Source organism: Rattus norvegicus, chromosome 3, assembly GCF_036323735.1.
Source record: "Rattus norvegicus strain BN/NHsdMcwi chromosome 3, GRCr8, whole genome shotgun sequence".
Taxonomy (NCBI): Eukaryota; Metazoa; Chordata; class Mammalia; order Rodentia; family Muridae; genus Rattus; species Rattus norvegicus.
The window spans coordinates 66,818,930-66,843,683 of record NC_086021.1 but is presented as its reverse complement, the minus strand read 5'-3'; the positions used below and the strand labels follow the sequence as shown (position 1 = coordinate 66,843,683).

General features: G+C 40.6%; 1 non-coding gene across 1 annotated transcript; it reads right to left on the bottom strand.

Annotated features, from left to right (window-relative positions):
* Positions 1–245: 245 nt before the first annotated feature.
* Rnu6-249 (RNA, U6 small nuclear 249) lies at positions 246–351 on the bottom strand. Its single transcript, XR_005503005.1, has one exon. It is a non-coding gene; the product is annotated as a U6 spliceosomal RNA (small nuclear RNA).
* Positions 352–24,754: the final 24,403 nt, after the last annotated feature.

The following is a 24,754-nucleotide window of genomic DNA, read 5'->3' as shown; positions in this document are numbered from 1 at the left end:
GTTTCCTGTATGCAGCAAAATTCTGGGTACTCTTTACATATCAAATCTCTTAGTCAGTGTCTTTTTATTGGGGAATTGGGTCCATTGATCTTAAGAGATATTAAGGAATAGTGCTTGCTGTTTCCTGTTATTTTTGTTGTTAGAGGTGGAGTTATGTTTGTGTGGCTCTCTTCTTTTGAATTTGTGCAAGAAGATTACTTTCTTCCTTTTCTAGGTTGTAGTTTCTCTCCTTGTGTTAGAGTTTTTAAAACATGGAACTCTTCATGAACTTGTTTGTCATACTTCCTCAGGGCCATGCTAATCTTCTCTGTATCCTTCCAATTTTACTATATGTGCTGTCGAAGTGAGCACATATCCACAGTTTTTAAATGCTTCATGAGTCAATATATGACATAATAACTTTGAGAAAATACCACTATAATAAATACAAGCCAAACAACCCATTGCTTTGTTCATGCTATTCAATACATCCCATAGTTTTGTAGATGTCAGCAATGGAAAAGATGTCATAAATGCTTCTGACAGACTCAAGTAGAAACCGGTAAAACCATTACAAATGTTGAAGGAAGCCTTTTACAAACGCCATATATATATTAAAAGAAAGCATCATTGTCATTGGATCCTTATAAACAAAAATGTCTTATTTTGGAATAACAAGTATCCATGTGATTAAATACCTTCATTCATTAACTGAGTCCTTTCAGAAGAATAAAAATCTTAAAGTCATATTATCACAACAGTAAGTCACCATAAACAGAAGAGTAAATTCAGTGTATGAGCAAAGTTACACAATTAAACAAAATGATTTATTAGATAAATGCATTTTAGATGTCACAAAAAGTGAAATATACATACTAGAATAAAAAATCAGAAAATGTGTGTTAAATTAAATAACAGTATCTTTCTATGCAAGTAGCCACAGTATTACAATCCATTTGAAGATTTTTTAATGCCCATAAAAAAATCAGATGGTTTGAAAAACCCCTTGGGAGGGAGAGCTCATCACCCAGACCTGTGGGTACTCCTCAGACTGCAGGGCAGGAGAGAATGCCAATCCTGCCCACCTTTGCACACATCCCTGGCCCAAGAGTAAACTGTATAGGGCCCCTGGGAATAGTAAGATAGGGGCACTCAAGCTGCAGGAACCCTGTGGTCCAGACTGAGCCCAGATCTGAAGGGACCCAGTCAAACGGCCCCCTGCGCACAAATACCGTGGGAGGAAGAGCTAGACCTTCAAAAGGGAAGACAGGCCTGGAAAACTAGAAGAGACTACTCTCTGCCCATATTTCTGACTCTAGAGGAAAACAACTAGAGCCATCAGGGGACACTGTGCACAGGGAACAAGAAATAGGGGCAGGCCCTTCTGGTTGCTGCCCTCACAGAGAACTGAAACCCAGACTTGAGGAAAGACTTCAGGCCTGAGACCAGAGGTAAGACCAAATTTTCTGCTCCAAGTGACGTGCCTGGTGGACTCAGGACACAGGCCCACAGAAACAGCTGAAAGCCAGTAGACAGGAATGACTACACGCCTGAAAGCAGAACACACTGTTCCCATAACTGGCTGAAAGAAAACAGGAAAACAGGTCTACAGCACTCCTGACACACAGGCCTATAGGACAGTAAAGCCACTGCAAGAAATAGTAGAAGAAGGTAACACCAGAGACAACCTGATGGCAAGAGGCAAGCTCAGGAACCCAAGCAACAGAAACCAAGACTACATGGCATCATCAGAGCCCAATTCTCCCATGAAAGCAAACACTGAATATCCAAACATACCAGAAAAGCAAGATCTTGATTTTTAAATCACATATTATCATAACGATGGAGAACTTCAAGAAAGACATAAAGAACTCCGTTAGAGAAATGCAGGAAAACAAGTAGAAGCCTATACAGAGGAATCACAAAAATCCCTGAAAGAATTACAGGAAAACATAATCAAATAGGTGAAGAAATCAAAAATGGAAATAGAAGCAATAAAAAAGCACAAAGGTTGACAACTCTGGATACTGAAAACCAAAGGAAGACACATAAAGCCGTAGATATGAGCATCACCAACAGAATACAAGACATAGAAGAGAGAATCTCAGGAGCAGAAGATTCCATAGAAATCATCGACTCAACTGTCAAAGATAATGTAAAGTGGAAAAAGCTACTGGTCCAAAACATACAGGAAATCCAGGACTCAATGAGAAAATCAAACCTAAGGATAATAGGTATAGAAGAGAATAAAGACACCCAGCTCAAAGGACCAGTAAATATCTTCAACAAAATCATAGAAGAAAACTTCCCTAACCTAAAGAAAGAGATGCCCATAGACATACAAGAAGCCTACAGAATGCCAAATAGATTGGACCAGAAAAGAAACTCCACCAGTCACATAATAGTCAAAACACCAAATGCACAAAACAAAGAAAGAATAAAAAAAGCAGTAAGGGGCTGGTTGCTGGAGCCGCGGAGAGCTCGTAGGCAGCACACCATGAGCAAACTTGAGCCTCTGGACCACAGGTAAGACCAACTTTTCTGCTGCAAGCGACCTGCCTGGTGAACTCAGGACACACAGAGGGAAAATTCCTCTAGGACCGGGCACTTCCGGTATTTAGCGGGGGGGGAGGGGGGGAGTCCCAAACCGCGGATCCCGGCCCTCAGCAGCTCTCTGCGCCCAAACCCCATGGGAGAGAGACCTCACCGCCTGGTCAGGTGGGCACTCCTGAGGCTGCAGAGCGGAAGAGACCACCAACACTGCCCACCCCTGATCACATCCCTGGTCCAAGAGGAAACTGTATACGGCCAATGGGTTCCCGTAGAGGAGGGCCCAGGAGCAGCAGATCCACTGCGTCTGAGACACCGACAGAACCTGAAGGGACCGACCGGATAAACAGTTCTCTGCACCCAAATCCCATGGGAGGGAGAGCTAAACCTTCAGAGAGGCAGACACACCTGAAAAACCAGAAGAGACTGCACTCTGCACACATCTCTGACGCCAGAGGAAAACACCAAAAGCCATCTGGAACCCTGGTGCATGGAAACTCCCGAAAAGGGCGGCGCAGATCTTCCTGATTGCTGCTGCCGCAGAGAGCTCGTAGGCAGCACCCCACAAGCAAACTTGAGCCTCGGGACCACAGGTAAGACCAACTTTTCTGCTGCAAGCGACCTGCCTGGTGAACTCAAGACACAGGCCCACAGGAAAAGCTGAAGACCTGTAGATGGGAAAAACTACACGCCCAAAAGGAGAACACTCTGTCCCCATAACTGGCTGAAAGAAAACAGGAAAACAGGTCTACAGCACTCCTGACACACAGGCTTATAGGACAGTATAGCCACTGTCAGAAATAGCAGAACAAAGTAACACTAGAGATAATCTGATGGCCAGAGGCAAGGGCAGGAACCCAAGCAATAGAAACCAAGGCTACATGGCATCATCGGAGCCCAATTCTCCACCAAAGCAAACACAGAATATCCAAACACACCAGAAAAGCAATATCTAGTTTCAAAATCATATTTGATCATGATTCTGGAGGACTTCAAGAAAGACGTGAAGAACTCCCTTAGAGAAACACAGGAAAACATTAATAAACAAGTAGAAGCCTACAGAGAGGAATCACAAAAATCCCTGAAAGAATTCCAGGAAAACACAATCAAACAGTTGAAGGAATTAAAAATGGAAATAGAAGCAATCAAGAAAGAACACATGGAAACAACCCTGGATATAGAAAACCAAAGAAGAGACAAGGAGCTGTAGATACAAGCTTCACCAACAGAATACAAGAGATGGAAGAGAGAACAACAGGAGCAGAAAATTCCATAGAAATCATTGACTCAACTGTAAAAGATAATGTAAAACAGAAAAAGCTACTGGTCCAAAACATACAGGAAATCCAGGACTCAATGAGAAGATCAAACCTAAGGATAATAGGTATAGAAGAGGGTGAAGACTCCCAGCTCAAAGGACCAGTAAATATCTGCAACAAAATCGTAGAAGAAAACTTCCCTAACCTAAAAAAAGAGATACCCATAGGCATACAAGAAGCCTACAGAACTCCAAATAGATTGGACCAGAAAAGAAACACCTCCCGTCACATAATAGTCAAAACACCAAACACACAGAATAAAGAAAGAATATGAAAAGCAGTAAGGTAAAAAGGTCAAGTAACATATACAGGCAGACCTATCAGAATCACACCAGACTTTTCGCCAGAAACTATGAAGGCCAGAAGATCCTGGACTAATGTCATACAAACCCTAAGAGAACACAAATGCCAGCCCAGGTTACTGTATTCTGCAAAACTCTCAATTAACATACATGGAGAAACCAAGATATTCCATGACAACACCAAATTTACAAGATATTTTTCTACAAATCCGGCACTACAAAGGATAATAAATGGAAAAGCCCAACATAAGGAGGCAAGCTATACCCTAGAAGAAGCAAGAAACTAATCGTCTTGGGAACAAAAAAGAGAAGAAAACCACACAAACATAACCTCACATACAAATATGAATATAACGGGAAGCAATAATCACTATTGCTTAATATCATTCAACATCAATGGCCTCAACTCCCCAATAAAAAGACATAGATTAACAAATTGGATACGCAACGAGGACCCTGCATTATGCTGCCTACAAGAAACACACCTCAGAGACAAAGACAGACACTACCTCAGAGTGAAAGGCTGGAAAAAAACTTTCCAAGCAAATGGTCAGAAGAAGCAAACTGGAGTAGCCATTCTAATATCAGATAAAATCAATTTCCAACTAAAAGTCATCAAAAAAGATAAGGAAGGACACTTCATATTTATCAAAGGAAAAATCCACCAAGATGAACTCTCAGTCCTAAATATCTATGCCCCAAATACAAGGGCACCGACATACGTAAAGGAACCTTACTAAAGCTCAAAACACACATTGCACCTCACACAATAATAGTACGAGACTTCAACACCCCACTCTCATCAATGGACAGATCATGGAAACAGAAATTAAACAGAGACATAGACAGACTAAGAGAAATCATGAGCCAAATGGACTTAACGGATATTTATAGAACGTTCTATCCTAAAGCAAAGGATATACCTTCATCTCAACTCCTCATGGTACTTTCGCCAAAATTGACGATATAATTGGTCAAAAAACGGGCCTCAACAGGTACAGAAAGATAGAAGTAATCCCATGCGTGCTATCAGACCACCACGGCCTAAAACTGGGCTTCAATAATACTGAGGGAAGAATGCCCACATATACGTGGAAATTGAACAATGCTCTACTCAATAATAACCTGGTCAAGAACAAAAAAGGAAAGAAATTAAAGACTTTTTAGAATTTAATGAAAATGAAGGTACAACATACCCAAACTTATGGGACACAATGAAAGCTGTGCTAAGAGGAAAACTCATAGCCGTGAGTGCCTGCAGAAAGAAACAGGAAAGAGCATATGTCACCAGCTTGACAGCACACCTAAAAGCTCTAGAACAAAAAGAAGCAAATACACCCAGGAGGAGTAGAAGGCAGGAAATAATCAAACTCAAAGCTAAAATCAACCAAGTAGAAACAAAAAGGACCATAGAAAGAAGCAACAGAACCAAAAGTTGGTTCTTTGAGAAAATCAACAAGATAGATAAACCCTTAGCCAGACTAACGAGAGGACACAGAGAGTGTGTCCAAATTAAGAAAATAAGAAAGGAAAAGGGAGACATAACTACAGATTCAGAGGAAATTCAAAAAATCATCAGATCTTACTATAAAAGCCTATATTCAAAAAAACTAGAAAATCAACAGGAAAGGTACAATTTCCTAGACAGATACCAGGTACCAAAGTTAAATCAGGAAGAGATAAACCAGTTAAACAACCCCATAACTCCTAAGGAAATAGAAGCAGTCATTAAAGGTCTCCCAACCAAAAAGAGCCCAGGTCCAGACGGGTTTGGTGCAGAATTCTATCAGACCTTCATTGAAGACCTCATACCAATATTATCCAAACTATTCCACAAAATTAAAACAGATGGAGCACTACCGAATTCCTTCTATGAAGCCACAATTACTCTTATACCTAAACCACACAAAGATGCAACAAAGAGAGAGAACTTCAGACCAATTTCCCTTATGGATATCGACGCAAAAATACTCACTAACATTCCGGCAAATCGAATCCAAGAGCACATCAAAACAATCATCCACCATGATCAAGTAGGCTTCATCCCAGGCATGCAGGGATGGTTTAATATATGGAAAACCATCAACGTGAACCATTATATAAACGAACTGAAAGAACAGAACCACATGATCATTTCATTAGATGCTGAGAAAGCATTTGACAAAATTCAACACCCCTTCATGATAAAAGTCCTGGAAAGAATAGGAATTCAAGGCCCATACCTAAACATAGTAAAAGCCATATACAGCAAACCAGTTGCTAACATTAAACTAAATGGAGAGAAACTTGAAGCATTCCCACTAAAATCAGGGACTAGAGAAGGCTGACCACTCTCTCCCTACTTATTCAATATACTTCTTGAAGTTCTAGCCAGAGCAATCAGACAACAAAAGGAGGTCAAGGGTATACAGATAGGAAAAGAAGAAGTCGAAATATCACTATTTGCAGAGGATATGATAGTATATTTAAGTGATCCCATAAGTTCCACCAGAAAACTACTAAAGCTGATAGACAACTTCAGCAATGTGGCTGGGTATAAAATTAACCCAAATAAATCAGTTGCCTTCCTCTATACAAAAGAGAAACAAGCCGAGAAAGAAATTAGGGAAACGACACTCTTCATAATAGACCCAAATAATATAAAGTCCCTCGGTGTGATTTTAACCAAGCAAGTAAAAGATCTGTACAATAAGAACTTCAAGACACTGAAAAAAGAAATTGACGAAGACCTCAGAAGATGGAAAGATCTCCCATGCTCATGGACTGGCAGGATTAATATAGTAAAAATGGCCATTTTACCAAAAGCTATCTACAGATTCAATGCAATTCCCATCAAAATACCAATCCAACCCGGCCCGCAGCAGCTCTCTGCCCCCAGACCCTGTGAGAGAGAGACCCAACTGCCTGGTCAGGTGGGCACTCCTGAGGCTGCAGAGCGGAAGAGATCACCAACACTGCTCACCCCTGCCCACATCCCTGGCCCAAGAGGAAACTGTATAAGGCCTCTGGGCTCCTGTGGGGAGGGCCCAGGAGCGGCAGGACCCCTGCCTGAGACAAGGCTGGAACCTGAAGGAAACAGACCACATAAACAGTTCTCTGCACCCAAATCCCGTGGGAGGGAGAGCTGAACCTTCAGAGAGGCAGACAAGCCTGGGAAACCAGAAGAGACTGCTCTCTGCACACACATCTCAGATGCCAGAGGAAAAAGCCAAAGATCATCTGGAACCCTGGTGCACTGAAGCTCCCGGAAACGGCAGCACAAGTCTTCCTGGTTGCTGCCGCTGCAGAGAGCCCATGGGCAGCACCCCACAAGCGAACTTGAGCCTCGGGACCACAGGTAAGACCAACTTTTCTGCTGCAAGAAAGCTGCCTGGTGAACTCAAGACACAGGCCCACAGGAACAGCTGAGGACCTGTAGAGAGGAAAAACTACACGCCAGAAAGCAGAACACTCTGTCCCCATAACTGACTGAAAGAGAGGAAAACAGGTCTACAGCACTCCTGACACACAGGCTTATAGGACAGTCTAGCCACTGTCAGAAATAGCAGAACAAAGTAACACTAGAGATAATCTGATGGCGAGAGGCAAGCACAGGAACCCAAGCAACAGAAACCAAGACTATATGACACCATCAGAGCCCAATTCTCCCATCAAAACAAACATGGAATATCCAAACACACCAGAAAAGCAAGATCTAGTTTCAAAATCATTTTTGATCATGATGCTGGAGGACTTCAAGAAAGACGTGAAGAACTTCCTTAGAGAACAAGTAGAAGCCTACAGAGAGGAATCGCAAAAATGCCTGAAAGAATCGCAAAAATCCCTGAAAGAATTCCAGGAAAACATAAATAAACAAGTAGAAGCCCATAGAGAGGAGACACAAAAATCCCTGAAAGAATTCCAGGAAAACATAAATAAACAAGTAGAAGACCATAGAGAGGAGACACAAAAATCCCTGAAAGAATTCCAGGAAACATAAATAAACAAGTAGAAGCCCATAGAGAGGAGACACAAAAATCCCTGAAACAATTCCAGGAAAACACAATCAAACAGTTGAAGGAATTAAAAATGGAAATAGAAGCAATCAAGAAAGAACACATGGAAACAACCCTGGATATAGAAAACCAAAAGAAGAGACAAGGAGCTGTAGATACAAGTTTCACCAACAGAATACAAGAGATGGAAGAGAGAATCTCAGGAGAGAAGATTCCATAGAAATCATTGACTCAACAGTCAAAGATAATGTAAAGCGGAAAAAGCTACTGGTCCAAAACATACAGGCAATCCAGGACTCAATGAGAAGATCAAACCTAAGGATAATAGGTATAGAAGAGGGTGAAGACTCCCAGCTCAAAGGACCAGTAAATATCTTCAACAAAATCATAGAAGAAAACTTCCCTAACCTAAAAAAAGAGATACCCATAGACATACAAGAAGCCTACAGAACTCCAAATAGATTGGTCCAGAAAAGAAACACCTCCCGTCACATAATTGTCAAAACACCAAACGCACAAAATAAAGAAAGAATATTAAAAGCAGTAAGGGAAAAAGGTCAAGTAACATATAAAGGGAGACCTATCAGAATCACACCAGACTTCTCGCCAGAAACTATGAAGGCCAGAAGATCCTGGACTGATGTCATACAGACCCTAAGAGAACACAACTGCCAGCCCAGGTTACTGTATCCAGCAAAACTCTCAATTAACATACATGGAGAAACCAAGATATTCCATGACAAAACCAAATTTACACAATATCTTTCTACAAATCCAGCACTACAAAGGATAATAAATGGTAAAGCCCAACATAAGGAGGCAAGCTATACCCTAGTGAAGCAAGAAACTAATCGTCTTGGCAACAAAACAAAGAGAATGAAAGCACACAAACATAACCTCACATCCAAATATGAATATAAAGGGAAGCAATAATCACTATTCCTTAATATCTCTCAATATCAATGGCCTCAACTCCCCAATAAAAAGACATAGATTAACAAACTGGATACGCAACGAGGACCCTGCATTCTGCTGCCTACAGGAAACACACCTCAGAGACAAAGACAGACACTACCTCAGAGTGAAAGGCTGGAAAACAACTTTCCAAGCAAATGGTCAGAAGAAGCAAGCTGGAGTAGCCATTCTAATATCAAATAAAATCAATTTCCAACTAAAAGTCATCAAAAAAGATAAGGAAGGACACTTCATATTCATCAAAGGAAAAATCCACCAAGATGAACTCTCAATCCTAAATATCTATGCCCCAAATACAAGGGCACCTACATACGTAAAAGAAACCTTACTAAAGTTCTAAACACACATTGCACCTTACACAATAATAGTAGGAGATTTCAACAACCCACTCTCATCAATGGACAGATCATGGAAACAGAAATTAAACAGTGATGTCGACAGACTAAGAGAAGTCATGAGCCAAATGGACTTAACAGATATTTATAGAACATTCTATCCTAAAGCAAAAGGATATACCTTCTTCTCAGCTCCTCATGGTACTTTCTCCAAAATTGACCATATAATTGGTCAAAAAACGGGCCTCAACAGGTACAGAAAGATATAAATAATCCCATGCGTGCTATCGGACCACCATGGCCTAAAACTGGTCTTCAATAACAATAAGGGAAGAATGCCCACATATACGTGGAAATTGAACAATGCTCTACTCAATGATAACCTGGTCAAGGAAGAAATAAAGAAAGAAATTAAAAACTTTTTAGAATTTAATGAAAATGAAGATACAACATACCCAAACTTATGGGACACAATGAAAGCTGTGCTAAGAGGAAAACTCATAGCGCTGAGTGCCTGCAGAAAGAAACAGGAAAGAGCATATGTCAGCAGCTTGACAGCACACCTAAAAGCTCTAGAACAAAAAGAAGCAAATACACCCAGGAGGAGTAGAAGGCAGGAAATAATCAAACTCAGAGCTGAAATCAACCAAGTAGAAACAAAAAGGACCATAGAAAAAATCAACAGAACCAAAAGTTGGTTCTTTGAGAAAATCAACAAGATAGATAAACCCTTAGCCAGACTAATGAGAGGACACAGAGAGTGCATCCAAATTAACAAAATCAGAAACGAAAAGGGAGACATAACTACAGATTCAGAGGAAATTCAAAAAATCATCAGATCTTACTATAAAAACCTATATTCAACAAAACTTGAAAATCTGCAGGAAATGGACAATTTCCTAGACAGATACCAGGTATCGAAGTTAAATCAGGAACAGATAAACCAGTTAAACAACCCCATAACTCCTAAGGAAATAGAAGCAGTCATTAAAGGTCTCCCAACCAAAAAGAGCCCAGGTCCAGACGGGTTTAGTGCAGAATTCTATCGAACCTTCATAGAAGACCTCATACCAATATTATCCAAACTATTCCACAAAATTGAAACAGATGGAGCACTACCGAATTCCTTCTATGAAGCCACAATTACTCTTATACCTAAACCACACAAAGACACAACAAAGAAAGAGAACTTCAGACCAATTTCCCTTATGAATATCGACGCAAAAATACTCAATAAAATTCTGGCAAACCGAATTCAAGAGCACATCAAAACAATCATCCACCATGATCAAGTAGGCTTCATCCCAGGCATGCAGGGATGGTTTAATATACGGAAAACCATCAACGTGATCCATTATATAAACAAACTGAAAGAACAGAACCACATGATCATTTCATTAGATGCTGAGAAAGCATTTGACAAAATTCAACACCCCTTCATGATAAAAGTCCTGGAAAGAATAGGAATTCAAGGCCCATACCTAAACATAGTAAAAGCCATATACAGCAAACCAGTTGCTAACATTAAACTAAATGGAGAGAAACTTGAAGCAATCCCACTGAAATCAGGGACTAGAAAAGGCTGCGCACTCTCTCCCTACTTATTCAATATACTTCTTGAAGTTCTAGCCAGAGCAATCAGACAACAAAAGGAGATCAAGGGGATACAGATCGGAAAAAAAGAGGTCAAAATATCACTATTTGCAGATGACATGATAGTATATATAAGTGATCCCAAAAGTTCCACCAGAGAACTACTAAAGCTGAAAAACAACTTCAGCAAAGTGGCTGGGTATAAAATTAACTCAAATAAATCAGTTGCCTTCCTCTATACAAAAGAGAAAAAAGCCGAGAAAGAAATTAGGGAAACGACACCCTTCATAATAGACCCAAATAATATAAAGTACCTCGGTGTGACTTTAACCAAGCAAGTAAAAGATCTGTACAATAAGAACTTCAAGACACTGAAGAAGGAAATTGAAGAAGACCTCAGAAGATGGAAAGATCTCCCATGCTCATGGATTGGCAGGATTAATATAGTAAAAATGGCCATTTTACCAAAAGCAATCTACAGATTCAATGCAATCCCCATCAAAATACCAATCCAATTCTTCAAAGAGTTAGACAGAACAATTTGCAAATTCATCTGGAATAACAAAAAACCCAGGATAGCTAAAGCTATCCTCAACAATAAAAGGACTTCAGGGGGAATCACTATCCCTGAACTCAAGCAGTATTACAGAGCAATAGTGATAAAAACTGCATGGTATTGGTACAGAGACAGACAGATAGACCAATAGAATAGAATTGAAGACCCAGAAATGAACCCACACACCTATGGTCACTTGATTTTTCACAAAGGAGCCAAAACCATCCAATGGAAAAAAGAGAGCATTTTCAGCAAATGGTGCTGGTTCAACTGGAGGTCAACATGTAGAAGAATGCAGATCGATCCATCCTTATCACCCTGTACAAAGCTTAAGTCCAAGTGGATCAAGGACCTCCACATCAAACCAGACACACTCAAACTAATAGAAGAAAAACAAGGGAAGCATCTGGAACACATGGGCACTGGAAAAAATTTCCTGAACAAACACCAATGGCTTATGCTCTAAGATCAAGAATCGACAAATGGGATCTCATAAAACTGCAAATCTTCTCTAAGGCAAAGGACACTGTGGTTAGGACAAAACGGCAACCAACAGATTGGGAAAAGATCTTTACCAATCCTACAACAGATAGAGGCCTTATATCCAAAATATACAAAGAACTCAAGAAGTTAGACCGCAGGGAAACAAATAACCCTATTAAAAAATGGGGTTCAGAGCTAAACAAAGAATTCACAGCTGAGGAATGCCGAATGGCTGAGAAACACCTAAAGAAATTGTTCAACATCTTTAGTCATAAGGGAAATGCAAATCAAAACAACCCTGAGATTTCACCTCACACCAGTGAGAATGGCTAAGATCAAAAACTCAGGTGACAGCAGATGCTGGCGAGGATGTGGAGAAAGAGGAACACTCCTCCATTGTTTGTGGGATTGCAGACTGGTAAAACCATTCTGGAAATCAGTCTGGAGGTTCCTCAGAAAATTGGACATTGAACTGCCTGAGGATCCAGCTATACCTCCCTTGGGTATATACCCAAAAGATGCCTCAACATATAAAAGAGACACGTGCTCCACTATGTTCATCGCAGCCCTATTTATAATAGCCAGAAACTGGAAAGAACCCAGATGCCCTTCAATATAGGAATGGATACAGAAAATGTGGTACATCTACACAATGGTTATTACTCAGCTATCAAAAACAACGAGTTTATGAAATTCGTAGGCAAATGGTTGGAACTGGAAAATATCATCCTGAGTGAGCTAACCCAATCACAGAAAGACATACATGGTATGCACTCATTGATAAGTGGCTATTAGCCCAAATGCTTGAATTACCCTAGATCCCTAGAACAAACGAAACTCAAGACGGATGATCAAAATGTGAATGCTTCACTCCTTCTTTAAATGAGGAAAAAGACTACCCTTGGCAGGGAAGAGAGAGGCAAAGATTAAAACAGAGACTGAAGGAACACCCATTCAGAGCCTGCCCCATATGTGGCCCATACATATACAGCCACCCAATTAGACAAGATGTATGAAGCAAAGAAGTGCAGACCGACAGGAGCTGGATGTAGATCGCTCCTGAGAGACACAGCCAGAATACAGCAAATACAGAGGCGAATGCCAGCAGCAAACCACTGAACTGAGAATAGGTCCCCCGTTGAAGGAATCAGAGAAAGAACTGGAAGAGCTTGAAGGGGCTCGAGACCCCAAAAGTACAATGCCAAGCAACCAGAGCTTCCAGGGACTAAGCCACTACCTAAAGACTATACATGGACTGACCCTGGACTCTGACCCCATAGGTAGCAATGAATATCCTAGTAAGAGCACCAGTGGAAGGGGAAGCCCTGGGTCCTGCTAAGACTGAACCCCCAGTGAACTAGACTATGGGGGGAGGGCGGCAATGGGGGGAGGGTTGGGAGGGGAACACCCATAAGGAAGGGGAGGGGGGAGGGGGATGTTTGCCCGGAAACCGGGAAAGGGAATAACACTTGAAATGTATATAAGAAATACTCAAGTTAATAAAAAAAAAATACCAATCCAATTCTTCAAAGAGTTAGACAGAACAATTTGCAAATTCATCTGGAATAACAAAAAACCCAGGATAGCTAAAGCTATCCTCAACAATAAAAGGACTTCAGGGGGAATCACTATTCCTGAACTCAAGCAGTATTACAGAGCAATAGTGATAAAAACTGCATGGTAGACACCACCGGAACCTGAAGAGACAGGCAGGATAAACAGTTCTTTGCACCCAAGTCCCATGGGAGGGAGAGCTAAACCTACAGAGAGGCAGACAAGCCTGGGAAACCAGAAGAGACTGCACTCTGCACACATCTCTGACGCCAGAGGAAAACACCAAATGCCATCTGGAACCCTGGTGCAAGGAGGCTCCCGGAAAGGGCGGCGCAGATATTCCAGGTTGCTGCCGCCACTGAGAGCTCGGAGGCAGCACCCCACGAGCAAACTTGAGCCTCGGGACCACAGGTAAGACCAACTATTCTGCTGCAAGAGACCTGCCTGGTGAACTCAGGACACACAGAGGCAAAATTCCTCTAGGACCAGGCACTTCCAGTGTTTACCGGGAGTCCCAAACCCACGTATCCCGGCCCGCAGCAGCTCTCTCCTCCCAAACCCCATGGGAGAGAGACCTCACCGCCTGGTCAGGTGGGCACTCCTGAGGCTGCAGAGCGAAAAGAGTCCACCGACACTGCCCACCCCTGCCCACATCCCTGTCGCAAGAGGAAACTGTATAAGGCCTCTGGGTTCCCGTGGGGGAGGGCCCAGGAGCGGCAGGACCCCTGTGCCTGAGACACCGCCGGAACCTGAAGGGACAGACAGGATAAAGAGTTCTCTGCACCCAAATCCCGTGGGAGGGAGAACTAAACCTACAGAGAGGCAGACATGCCTGGGAAACCAGAAGAGACTGCACTCTGCACACATCTCTGACGCCAGAGGAAAACACCAAACGCCATCTGGAACCCTGGTGCACGGAGGCTCCAGGAAAGGGTGGCGCAGATCTTCCTGGTTGCTGCTGCTGCGGAGAGCTCGTAGGCAGCACCCCACGAGCAAATTTGAGCCTCGGGACCACAGGTAAGACCAACTTTTCTGCTGCAAGTGACCTGCCTGGTGAACTCAAGACACAGATGATATGATAGTATATTTAAGTGATCCCAAAAGTTCCACCAGAGAACTACTAAAGCTGATAAACAACTTCAGCAAAATGGCTGGTATAAAATAAGATGTCCCAACATATAAAAAAGACACGTGCTCCACTATGTTCATAGCAGCCTTATTTATAATAGCCAGAAGCTGGAAAGAACCCAGATGCCCTTCAACAGAGGAATGGATACAGAAAATGTGGTACATCTACACAATGGAATATTACTCAGCTATCAAAAACAATGACTTTATGAAATTCGTAGCAAATGGTTGGAACTGGAAAATATCATCCTGAGTGAGCTAACCCAATCACAGAAAAACACACATGGTATGCGCTCATTGATAAGTGGCTATTAGCCCAAAGGCTTGAATTACCCTAGATGCCTAGAACAAATGAAACTCAAGACAGATGATCAAAATGTGAATGCTTCACTCCTTCTTTAAAAGTGGAACAAGAATACCCGTGGCAGGGAATAGAGAGGCAAAGATTAAAACAGAGACAGAAGGAACACCCATTCAGAGCCTGCCCCACATGTGGCCCACACATATACAGCCATCCAATTAGACAAGATAGATGAAGCAAAGAAGTGCAGGCCGACAGGAGCCGGATGTAGATCGCTCCTGAGAGACACAGCCAGAATACAGCAAATACAGAGGCGAATGCCAGCAGCAAACCACTAACTGAGAATAGGACCCCCGTTGAAGGAATCAGAGAGAGAACTGGAAGAGCTTGAAGGGGCTCGAGACCCCTTATGAACAACAATGCCAAGCAACCAGAGCTTCCAGGGACTAAGCCACTACCTAAAGACTATACATGGACTGACCCTGGGCTCTGACCTCATAGATAGCAATTAATATCCTAGTAAGATCACCAGTGAAGGGGAAGCCCTGGGTCCTGCTAAGACTGAACCCCCAGTGAACGTGATTGTTGGCAGGGAGGGCAGCAATGGAGGGAGGGTGGGGAGGGGAACACCCATAAAGAAGGGGAGGGGGAGGGATTAGGGGGATGTTTGCCCGGAAACCGGGAAAGGGAATAACCCTCGAAATGTATATAAGAAACACTCAAGTTAGGGCTGGAGAGATGGCTCAGTGGTTAAGAGCACTGTCTGCTCTTCCAGAGGTCCTGAGTTCAAATCCCAGCAACCATATGGTGGTTCACAACCATCTATAATGAGATCCGATGCCCTATTCTGGTGTGTCTGAAGACAGCTACAGTGTACTTATATATAATAAATAAATAAATTAAAAAAATTCTACCACTGATCTAGACTGTCAAACCTTCTCTCTCTCTCTCTCTCTCTCTCTCTCTCTCTCTCTCTCTCTCTCTCTCTCTCTCTCTCTGTATTGAAAAAAAAAAGAAACACTCAAGTTAATAAAAAAAGAGAGAGAGAGAGATAACACGCTAGACCTCCAGGCTAAGGAAGACTCAGGTACAGTGCAAACCCCATTCCAGAAAGTGCCCTTTTAGCTGTAGGAGGGGTTTGGGGAAGAGCCCCTTTAGAGATGCCAGGCTGCTGGGAACCTGTGGGCCCTTTATAAATCTGTATCCAGGCCCCAGATAGAATAGTGACCTCCCAATCATTGCGCCCTGGTGTCCCAATCCTATCTGCTCTGAAGCATGTACACACCTACATGAAAGGGTCTTTTTTTTTTAAAGACAAATCGTCATGCCCTGTTCCCATCATGCCCTGTTCCCATCATGCCCTGTTCCCATCCTAGCCCATCACTTACCTGTTTTACACAAAAAGTAGTCTTTAGGGTGTGGTTAACTATTTCTTCTGTGCCATTTTAGGGTGGAGAGGAGCATGATGGAGCCAGTCATTCAGGACTTAATTCTTCCTTGTGTTGTGGTGTGGTTTTCTTTCTTTCTTCTATATTTTTTTAATTCCTTTTTTTACTATTGCAGCAGAGTATGAAATAGCTTCTGGGTTCTCCTGGGCAGATGATTGTGGTCACACCCTGACAACACTAGGGATCTCAACTGACTCCTCTTGTGGCCTCACCACTATTTTAACAGTTTAATGGGTTCATTATAGAGTCTTCCATTTTGGTTGGAATTAGCTCCTCTCCTTCAAATGCTGTAATTAACATCACTTAAAATAACACTTGAATAAAATACAAAAAAATTCCATCTAAATGGTTAAGCATGCTGGAGAGAACATTGAATAAATAATGTAGATTTTTGTACTGAGTACCATTTTTAGTCATGTGACCATATTTTCTATTCAAACTAATTTTTTGAGGCAAATCTTATTATGTACCCTTTGACTGGCCTAAAACTTGCTATTTAGACTAAACTGGCTCAGAAACTCACAGTGATCTGCCTGCCTCTATCTCCAAGTGCTGGTTAGTGCCACCATACCTTACATCAGAATAAAATTTTAACATAAGTTCTTTTTATACTCATCTTTCAAAAGAAGAAACTGTATGAAAGTTTACTCTTTCAGTTATTTTGAAGCATGTCTACCTGCACTGCTCTCATACTTCCTATCATGATGATAATGAACAGAACCTCTGACAGTGTAAGCCAGACCCAATTAAATATTTTCTTTTATAAGAGTTGCCTTGATCATGGTGTCTCTTCATAGCAATAAAACCCTAAGACAGGAGATGAAATAAAAACGTTTCTTTTACTTGTTCATTAGATAAATTCATAATCATTTTTAATAGTGATGCTTGGCCATGCTTATGGGCACCCCCACAGCTTGCTTTGCACCAAGGGTGGCCTTGTAGTCAGCCCTGTTTCTATATTAGGCTACTTAACTTTCACACAAGGATATCAGTCCTACTCCAAATTCAACTGTCTGTGAAAGCATATGGGTACTTATTTAATTGGCAACATAGACTAACAGCACTCCAGGTAGTTGTCAGCAAATACAATCTTGAACTCATGCTGTCCAATACCAATCAAAATCTTGGCCAAGATAAATAATGTTTAGGAAAGATTGATTGATAGAATGGACATTTGCTATTTTTGGCAGATCAGTATCCAAATGCCCATTCTCTGCTAGAGAAATTTCAAGATAAAGGGAGGTATAGCCCTAATTTCCTAGAAACACTAGAGAAAGAACAAATGCTTCCTCTATACTCTAGACACTAGGAGTACACCCATGATCTGGGCTTGATCATTTGGATAAGCTGTTACTCTGGGATTTTATATTATGGGACAGTTAAGAAAAGATAAAAAGACAGTTGTGAATTCTTTATCACAGTAGTAGTAGCTGAAGTGAAAAGTCTGTAAAATGCATCTAGAGTGGCTCAGTGTCCTTTGCAGATTGTTCTTATGAAAAATCCTTTTTAGTATTTCCTCCTATGATTCAAATCCATTTATTAACACTGGTTTTCCAAGATTATCCTGTGATCAATTGTCTCAACACATACACATATACACACAAACACACATGTTGTAAGAGAAATGCCCTTTTGAGAGTGAAAAACATTCTCAACTTAGCTTCAAAGTATGAATTAAAAATAATAAAAGTTGGAAGACAAGAGTCAGAGAAATGTACCACTGTTATGGTTTAGATGATTCAAATTTGTCTTCTGTAAATTGTTCACTGTGTTTGGGAAGCTTGGTCAAGCTTTCAAGGTGGTTATGTTAAAAGCTGGGGCTTAATGAAAGGTCCTTAAGTTAACTAGAGTCTTCCACGGAGTAGGGGTTTTTTACACCTCAGGATCTCTCTGACTTTCTCTCTGACCTTAGGACATTTTGGTTCTAAATATGCTCTGGCCATTGTGATGTGATCCACCACAAAGCCTTCACCAGAGATAAACTAATGTCACCTTCAGTCCTAACTTTCACCAAACAAATCTTTTCTCCTTATAAAGTTATGAATTTAATGTATTTTATTATACTAAGACATAAATACAACCACATAAAAGATAATAGCAGTTACAAAATGCAAATGTTTATGAAAATGGGAAACATGTTGTGATGGTATTTGTCAATTTGACAAAAACAGAATCATCTGGGAAGGGAATTGTAATGAAGGATTGTCTGTACTGGGTTGGTCTGTGGGCATCTATGGGGAATTTCCTTGATTACATCAATTAAAGTGGGCAGACCCGGAAGGTGGGTGGTACCATTCCTTAATTCCTTAAGCAGGGATCTAGACTATATAAGAGTAGAGAAAGTGAGCTAAGTACTAATCATGTATGCATTTGTTGATCTCTGTTTCTGTATGGGATATGGTTAGCCCCCTAAGTTCCTGCTATTGTGATTCTCTGAAATGATAGACTATAACTTGACATTATGAGCTAAAGTAAACCCTTCTCTCTTAAGCTGCTTTTGTCAGGCATTTTATCACAGCAACAGAAAAAAGTAACTAAGACTCATATGAAATACAAAATGACCACTAAGAGCAATTAGAGAGATGGCTGGAAAGTCAGTGAGATCTAAAGAGCATAATTTATAATAAATGTTTATGGTGTTATTGTAGCAGGACAAAAGTCTGACCAATATTCAGCCAATACAGTAACTCAAGAGGAGGAAAGTAATGGTCCCCCTTCTATTCACAGGTTTGTACTGCTACTGAAGTTATTACTAAAATCTGTAATTTCTAAAGGTGGATATGAGTTAAATCATTAATGGTTTACAGGAACTCAAACACTTCATTAAAAAATTGCAAGGTTGACAAGTCACTAATGAAATAGAAATGTGACAAAGATGAATATCAAGTTTAATACAAGGATGAAAGACACACATCAAATGTATTTATGGCACTAAGACTTTTTTTAATTCAGCATGATTTTCTGATTCCAAAATTTAGTAGCTGAACTGAAAAGGATTATCGCTTCTAAAAATCAAATTGAAAGTATAAGTAAAAGAAATAGCTCAAAACACAGCACAAAAAACAGAGAAAGAGATGTGCCTCTGCTTCTACACACAAAGGTAAATTACTCTAGGACTTGCTCTCCCACTATAAACAGTGAGAACAGGGGGCAAACAAAACACCTAAAGAAACTAATTTTAAATGTTAGCCCACAAACATTGTAGGAGTCTGATCCTTAGAGACAGGAAACAGAGTAGTCTCTAGATGCCTGTCTGTAGCACCAGGAGAGAGAACCAAACTAGAGCCTACCAGCTGAGTTGAAGGAACAGAAATTAGAATTCAAAACTTTTAAGATGAGTAAAAGTTATAGAATAAAATTATATCCAATGGAAAAGGAAATTGAAGGGGAAATAGGAAGCCCATGCCTGTACAGCCAGGAATGAGAAACTGGACAACACAGAGACCTGTTTGCCAGCCAAACAGGACTGGCAAAAAAAAGGAGAGAGAGAGAGAAGTGTGGGGGGAGGAATGGCAGGAGGAGGAGAAATCAATGAAATGATCCTAATGATATTCTGCTATATTTATAGATCGGTGCCGTGTCCAGTCGTCATCAGAGAGGCTTCCTCAACACCTGATGAAAGACTGCAGAGAATACAGAGACCCACAGCCAGACCTTATACAGAGATAGTCTAGATGGGAGGTCTCCAGCATGTCTCTTCCCACAGAGCTAAGGGAATCCTGTGGAAGAGAGAAAGACTATGGGAGTCAGAGGGAATGGAGGACACTAGAACATGGCCCACAGAATCAACTAAGCAGGATTCACATGGGCTCAGGGAGAATGAAAAGGCAAGCACTGAAAAACTTGCATGGTTCTGCACCAGGTCCTCTGCTGATATGCTATGTCTGTTAGCTTGATAGTTTTGTGGGGCTCCTAACAGTGGAAGCTGATGCATCTCTGTGTACTTGCTCTTTCTCCTGCTGGACTGCCTTGTCCAGTCTCAATATGAGAGCTTTTGCTTTGTCTCACTGTGTCCTGCTTTGTCATGTTTGGTAGTTGTGTCTTAGGGGCCTGCTTTTCTTTGAAGGGACATGGAGGCAGAGTGGATCTGGGGAAGAGAGGTGATAAGAAGCTAGAAGGAATAGAGAAAGGGGAAACTGTGGTCAGGATGAATTGTAGAAGTGAAAAACCTATTCTCAATTAAAGAAAAAAAGAAAGAAACAAAGAAACCAAAAAAAATATGTCCAGTTATTTAATTATAAGATGCTAGAAGGAAATAAAAGAAATGCATAAAATTTGGCATTATAACAATAATGTTATGATTTTCTAAAAAAATCGATAATTAATGAAATAGGTAGTAATGTAGGTCTGTTAACCTTTACACAGAGTTAAACATGAAAATCTCTGGCAGGGTGCTTGACTGCATATATATAATTTTTAAAATATAATTACACAGGAAAAATAGAAACTAATATAAGAGTTTCAGAAATTTCTAATAGGATCCTCTCATCTTATAGCTAAATGTTAATCCCTGTGCCCAGGGAAGGAAACTCCACAAAGCCAGGCAAAAATACGAGCTTGCTCAGTGCTTTCCACATTAACACTAAATAGAGTGAAGAGATTTTGTTGAAAGATGAAATTTCTTATTCAAAACATTCAGGTAACATATGGATAGATATGATTAGTAATAAAGCTAAACTAGCCCAAGAATAAATGCTAACCAAAGCCAATCCCATAAAGACTCAGAACACCAAGACCTACAGGCATCAGCTTCTCTGTTGAGAGAAGGAGAATTAGTCTTCCCCAGAGATTAGACTCCTAAATGGTTATTCACTTCCAGTGGTCATTCCTAAAACATACATACAAGCAACAGATTAAGTGGATTGTATTTATATTTACTTGTGTGTGTGTGTGTGTGTGTGTGTGTGTGTGTGTGTGTGTGTGTGTGTGAGAGAGAGAGAGAGAGAGAGAGAGAGAGAGAGAGAGAGAATAATAATTAAAGATTTAGAGGTCGTGAGTTTGAAAGGAAAGAGGATGACATGAGGGCTTTTGAGAGAAGATAAAGAGAGCAGAAATGATAAATCTACATTTAATTAAATAAAAATGTTTAAATGATAAAATCATTGCTCTCTCAGCTTAAATTAATGCCTAAATAACTACTTTTGTGATAAAATTCAATATATTTAAAATGCATAAACAAAATCTATTGCTCAAGATATAAAAGTCACAAAGTCTGACAACTAATTGAAAATTCCTATAGGTCTGGTTTCTCCTCAGCAAGGTTCCTCCAAATTTTTATCTTTCCCAACAGATTACAACTTTTTTCAAGATTTTTTAAAATATATATCCATATATATTTAATATATATTCATATATTTAATATATATTCATATATGCATACATATATACATACATACATTCTTAAACACTGGGCCATCCCTCCAGTCCCTGATTACAACTTTTTTGTTCAAGATGTATATTGTTATAAAATCTGTCCCCAAGGAACTGGAGAGATGGCTCAGTGGTTAAAAGCACTTCCTGTTCTTACAGAGGACCCTGGTTCAGTCCACAGTACACACATGGAGGCTAGTGGTTACCTGTAACTGCAGTTTTAGAAGATTCTGACATCTGGAGGCACTGCATGTACACACACAGACACACACCCAGGCAAAATACATAAAACAAAAATCAGTGATTTTTGAAAGTTTGTGGGGGTCAAGTAATCTGTCCCTATTGTCTTGACAGGCAAGAAATGCTTACTGGCATAGCAGCAGTAGTGTCATTATTTAATAGGATTTCTAATTGGATCTGTGGCCTGCTCCATAGAAGGGAGTTCATGCCTTCTACCATGGACCTGGTCAAGCATCCATGGCTGGGGGATCATAGTCACTGGATATACTATCATTTAAATGTTTGTGTTTATATCCTTAGACTAGTGTAAAAAAGCTTCTCTTTGTAGTAAAGGCCAGTTAACAAGAGGCTCATGGCTGGCCAAAGTGCTACAAGAACAAGTGACTGCTAAGTGCTCAGATTAAATAGAGCACCCATATCACCCACTCCAAGACTCAAGGAACATTTCGGGAGGCTGAAATACTGAAAAACCCAAATCAAGAGTATTAAAGCATTTTCTTAGGCAGGACATGGCCAGGTACTCATAAACTCACAACGGCTACAGTATCTGCATAAATACCTGCATAAAACCTAAGCTGACAAATATTTGGTCCTAAATGGAGCAAAGGTTTATGGGTTCTACACCACCACCACCACCATCACCATAACCAAGGAGATCTAATAGCAATTGAGAGCTCTGGTGGAGGAGAAATAATTGCCTCACTGATCTAGTGAGTAGATCACTAGCCACACTCTAGTACATTGCTTCATACCTATACCCATGCCCTGGTTAAATTCAGCGGGTCACAAAGCAAAACTGAGATGTATATTTAGAGGAAGGAAGGAAGGAAGGAAGGAAGGAAGGAAGGAAGGAAGGAAGGAAGGAAGGAAGGAAGGAAGGAAGGAAGGAGTGAACATAGAAGGAAAAGAGAGGGTGGAGGCTTTTTGATTGAATTTAAAGCCTACTCCATGAGATGAAATCCATACCTGATTTTGTTTAAATACCTAGAATCTGAAACTAGATAGGTCAGGAGCCCTGGAAAACACCTTATTAGTATTTTTCTTAGTTAGGGTTTTATTGCTGTGAAGAGACACCATGACCAGGGCAACACTTATATAAGAAAACATTTAATTGTGGATGGTTTACAGTTGCAGAGGTTCTGTTCATTATCATCATGGCAGGAAGCATGACAGCATCCAGGCAGACATGGTGCTGGAGAAGGAACCAAGAGTTGAGCATCTTGATCCAACTGCATGAGATACTGTCTATCTCACACTGAGCAGAGCTTGAGCATCTATACTACCTCAAAGTCCTGCCTCCTCAGTGACACACTTCCTCTAACAAGGACACACCTCCTCCAATGAGGCCACACCTCCTAATAGTACCACTTCCTATGGGTCAAGAGTATTCAAACTACTACAGTAGTATTCTGCTAAACAGCAATAAAATGACTCTTAATGACACACTGCTATACTCATAGATCAGTGCCTCACTCAACCTTTATCAGAAAGGTTTCTTCTTGCAGTACATAGAATTAACACAGGGACTCACAATTGGACAATATACAGAAAGTGAGAGAATTTGGAACACTCAGTCCTAAATGGGATGGCTTCATCCAAACTCTCAAGGATCAGGGGGCTATGCAAAAGAAGATCTGGAGAGATTATGAGAGCCAGGGATGATGGATAACTTCAAGGAAACAGTGTCTTCCAGACACAACAGGACTCTCAGACAAATAAACTGTGGGAGGATACACAAGACATAGGCAGTTTCGAGCCAAATGGGGTCCACAACTAAGAAGGTGGAATGAACATAGCCTCCCACTCCTAACCGAGAAGCTACTTTGAACTGATTCGCACTGAAAAAGAAAACATTCTCAATGTAGTGTCACTGTGTTATCAACAACTCTCAGGGCAGTCCTCATGCCCAGAAGTATTTGGCCAAGGCAAAATAAACTCCACAGTTTGTTTAGAGGTTTTATTGGGAGGGGATATGCTTTGTTTTGGTATTTTTGTTTGAATTTGTCTTTTTCTCCTTTGTTCTGATTTTTGTATTTGTGTTTTATTGTGTGTGTAAGCATTTTAAAGGGAGAGAAAACAAGGTTAATGGAAGTGGGGAGGTTCTAGGAAAAGTAAAGGGATAAGAAAAAAGATGATCAAAATATATTTTATGAGAAATTTTAAATAAAATTTAAAAATATATAAAGCAGAGTGGAGGGATAAGTGTAACTGGATTTTATAAAATACAAATTGTCAGAATAATTTTATATAAATATTTTTAATCTGTCAACTATAAAATGTGGACAAAAGAAGGCAGGTTGTAAATACAAAAAGCAAATAAAATCACAGTAAGATATTAACCCACAACCAGAGGCATATCTACTGTTAGGAAACAGAAAAAACAAAACAAAAGTGTTGAGTAGAACATGAACTGGAACCTTTAGCTTTCTAAACACCTTCCATATTGATTTCCATAATTTACACTGCTATCAGCAGTACATACAGGTTCCCCCGATCCCTTCCCATCATTCTTACTAGCATGTTTGTTGGTGGTAATGTTTTCCAAGTTTCATACAATAAATTTTGATAATATTCACACACATCCTACTCCTCCCAGGTCCACCTTCTTCACCCTCACTTCTCTAGC